Source organism: Chaetodon auriga, chromosome 23 (genome assembly GCF_051107435.1).
Source record: "Chaetodon auriga isolate fChaAug3 chromosome 23, fChaAug3.hap1, whole genome shotgun sequence".
NCBI classification, from domain to species: Eukaryota; Metazoa; Chordata; class Actinopteri; order Chaetodontiformes; family Chaetodontidae; genus Chaetodon; species Chaetodon auriga.
The window spans coordinates 15,968,409-15,972,486 of NC_135096.1; the positions used below are offsets into that span (position 1 = coordinate 15,968,409).

The following is a 4,078-nucleotide window of genomic DNA, read 5'->3' on the forward strand; positions in this document are numbered from 1 at the left end:
TTGTGTCACAAGGAGGTATTTATTTTCCTTTTCCGCAATATGCAAACGACTGTGTAACTTCAGTGTTCATTTGTATGATTTGACATTTTCATGCATAGTTTGTGCAAGAATCTAACCTGTCAATCAGTGAAGCAGCCACTGAAGCCCATCAGTTAGCGAGTAAAACAGTTAAACTTGCCCTTGTTGTGGAGTGTGTAGATGATGTAACAGTGTGTAAAGAATGAGGCTGGCTTTGATTACCCTCTTGGCGTTATTTGACTTCGTCTCTGTGTTCCTTTCCATGTATCTCTCTCTCCTCATTGCTCACTCTGAACTTCTGAACTGTATGATCAGCGAGGCATCTGAAAAAAAAAAGAGAGGCAGGAAAAAGCAACTCAGCGAGCAGCAGAAAATAAGACAGACTATAACAGGGAAGGAAAACATTGGGCTTCTCTGGCATCTCATTTGTCTGCGAGGAGCAGACAAAGGAAAGAAGAGCTGCAGCCACACTGAGTCTAACGGCACCATTTATACACACCGCTCTATCTTCAGCCGCCCCTCAAAGCAATATTGGTAAAATTGACTGTGAGTTTACTCTCAATCCCACCACTCTATCCACCCCATGACCATTTATTATACATCAGCTGCTCCACCCAGCTACCACCAACCAACCAACCACAGAGCCCAACTGGGCTTGATGTACAAACACAGAGGATGAAAATGTGCAGTTGTTTTAGATGTTGGCTTTGAAGTCATTTTCTCTGACCCCATTTTTGACACTATTTATGGCTGGCTTTTTTTTTTTTAAGCATTACCCTTTCAGTGTATTTGAATTTTATGACTGCATCTCTGCAGAATAGTTTTCATTGTGACCGGCAGAGTCCACCTTTCCAGGGCAGGATTCATATTCTGCAGCCACACAACTGGACATGATGGACGCACTTACTGGATGGACCACAGTGGAGAAGATAAAGGCAGCGCTGGCCATGTGAAAGACAGAAGTGTGGTTGCTTACTGTCTTCATTCTCAATGGCACTAGTTTGTTTCAGGCGAGGTGATGGTGGTTGGCGTCTGATCTGGTCTCGCTTAACATTAACAGACTGCTTGGAAATACAGGTCATTAATATCTAAGTATGAATTTATATTCACCAACATGAGTGGGTGCTACAGCGAGCACGCCGCAGCCTCTTAACTGGGTCAGCACAGTGAGTGTTAGACAGAAAGAGGACTGATGGTCCAGTAGAATCCATCATCGTCTGGTAGAACCCATCACTGAGTCACACAGACTCGTATAAACTGTGTGCTCTCCCCCTCAATGCTTTGTGGTGGCAACAAACCTGAGTGGACTTGACAGAGACACAGAGCAGGATGATGACAACAACGAATGCGTGGAGAGGTGATGACATCACAGCAGTCACCAAGGAGACAAAAGGTCAAAACCCCAAGTCACCAAGCTCAGAATAGAGGATGAGTCACACTTGCATCATTACATCCGCAGCCAATCAGAGAGCTGTCTGTCACAACCTGCATCAACACATGACCAGCCAATCAGGGGGCTACTGTGTTCAAACAGACAAAAACTCCAGCTTTTGAATTTTGTATAAATCTCATTTATTTATTATTAATTTATTAAAAAAATAAATAAATCCATCAATCAGATGTATTACTGTAAACCCAAGTTAGCAGCTTATATACAAAGTAAGGCTAACAGAATATATTATAACAAGAACGTTAAGTATGTAAGAATGATGGAGACATCTTCTCACTCGGCGTCCTGCACTGTGTGTTGTGTCCAGGAGGAGGTGGGCACTGACTTTCCATAAAAGCCGACTGCTAATTAGATCTGCTGATCAATGCCAGCTTAGATCTGAGGTTCTCCAACCTGGCAGGCAGCCATGTGTTTCCATTCCTCACACCACAGGTTAGTTGATTTCATGCTGAAGTGACATGAGAACAAACCACCGGCTGCGTGCGACAGTGTTCAAAAATCTAAATCACAACTTTGTAAGGTGATAATACGTCTGTGGTGTGCTTACAGCTTGATCCACAGTACAAAATAAGGATGGCCTGATCAAAAGGACACCATTAAAACTGAACTAGGATCAGCTAGGTTTAGGAGAGAGCGACTGTAGTTAATGGAAGGTCAACACTGTTACTTATGCAACACCAATGTGTGAGTGAGAGAGAAAAGAGAGACACCCTGTCCCTCGAGGTGGGACACCTCCGTAAGACGATACCTGGAAAGAAAAAGGAGACAAAGAAAAGAGGAGGGGTGGAAGCAGAGAGAGGAGAAATGAGTGATAAAGGAAAAGGCAGAAAACAAGAAAACCCAGGAAGGAAGGAAGGAAGAAGAAGTGAGGTGGAAAGAGGTGGTGGAGTAACAGGAGATGGTCACGTAATGGGTGATAACTCTTGTTTGAAGTGTCACATAAAGCATACAAACAAATAGCTGATGGGAATCATTGTAGTCCAGTATAACAAAGAGTTCTGTCTCTGAGCCCCCACCACATCCTCTGCACTGACCCAGATATGAATAACACAGTCAGGGCGAAATCCATGAAAATATCAAGCTAACGTGCTCATAATGATGCTGCTGAGATGTGATGCGAATGTTTACAATGTTCACTCTCTGTGTTTAGCATGATGGCGTCTCTTATCGACATTAAACGCAATGCACGGCAGAGATTGATGGGAATGTCATTAGTTTTGTATGAAATGCCTGGAAACGTCCTCCTTACACGCCTCTTCGGACTGAAATCTATCCAGATTATGTAACAGGTCAGAGCTGCAGTGCACACACAGGCACCTCTGATACCTGTTGCACAATGGTCGCTGTTTCTCTGCCTCGTCTGGGTTTCAGCCTCCCCATATCTCTGTCTCTCAGAGGAGAAACGATCCGAGGCACAATGACAGGGGAGGAATGAGATGGGCGAGCCTGAGCAATCATGGAAGAGAGAGAAAAATCTATTTCATTCCCACTTTGCACTGTGTGTGTGTGTGTGTGTGTGTGTGTGTGTGTGTGTGTGTGTGTGTGTGTGTGTGTGTGTGTGTTGTAGCTGCAGGCAGTCAGAGCAGCCACCTGTCTTTCTCTGTCTTTCTTCCACACACAAACACATCCTTTAACGTAAAATTGTCGCACTTTTTACAGCGAACTTCAAATCTAATTCAATACGTTGCTTATTTCCACACTATGATAAAAAATATTGAAATAACTCAAACTGCAATGACTCCCTCTGACCTAAAGGGGGTAATGTTACACCCCAGTGCCTGCTGGTAAAACTGACATTTGGACTTTTGTAACTAATGACATAAATGAGGGCTCAGTTCATGGAGAGTCCCGGAAAACTGTATCAAAACTACAGGATGTGAGCAACACAGGTGGTTTCACCTATTCAAGCTGATTGCTCAGGTTAAAGTTGTACTCGCTGGTTTACTAATATTGATGATAAAGGTGTAATTTGCACGTCCATGCTTGTGTAAGGGAGATGTCAATCATCTGGTCTCAGTCCTGACAGGACATCAAATTAATTGAAATCACCTGTGTGAGTGTATCATTGACGTGCAGGGCCTAAAAATCCACACCTGAGTTTGTATTATTCTGTATTTTGTCAAATAATTTATTCCATAATTCTACTCAGTGGTGGAAGAAGTACTCAAATCCTTTACTTAAGTAAAAGTACATACACCTGTACTTTACATAAACAGTGAAAATGTATGCTGTTACAAGTAATAGTCAAAATAATAGTATCATACTATTATTCTTATTATTGGATTATTATTACCAATGTACTGCTTGTTTTTGAGGTGTTGCATGTCAATTATCCTCATGATCATATTCTTTGCAAACCAAATCTTAATATGTAAAGTGACAAGTAACTGTAGTTTTCAAATGGATGTAGTAGTGTAAAGTACAATACCTTCCTCTGAAATGTTAAGTTCGCCAATATGAAATGGAAATACTCAAGTATAAGTACTCTACTTTAAATGTAGGGTACTTATACTATGTATTGAATGTTGTTGCAGAAATGAGTAGTTTCAGGCTGCATATTCAGTGTTTTGGACGGGCTCGTTATTTGACGCCACGAGGCGGGGCTGCGCT

At 42.2% G+C, this 4,078-nt stretch overlaps 1 protein-coding gene across 1 annotated transcript in view; it reads right to left on the reverse strand.

Annotated features, from left to right (window-relative positions):
• Positions 1–4,078, reverse strand: part of harbi1 (harbinger transposase derived 1) — a 148,754-nt gene that overhangs the window by 114,915 nt on the left and 29,761 nt on the right. The gene's annotated exons all lie outside the window — the stretch shown is intronic.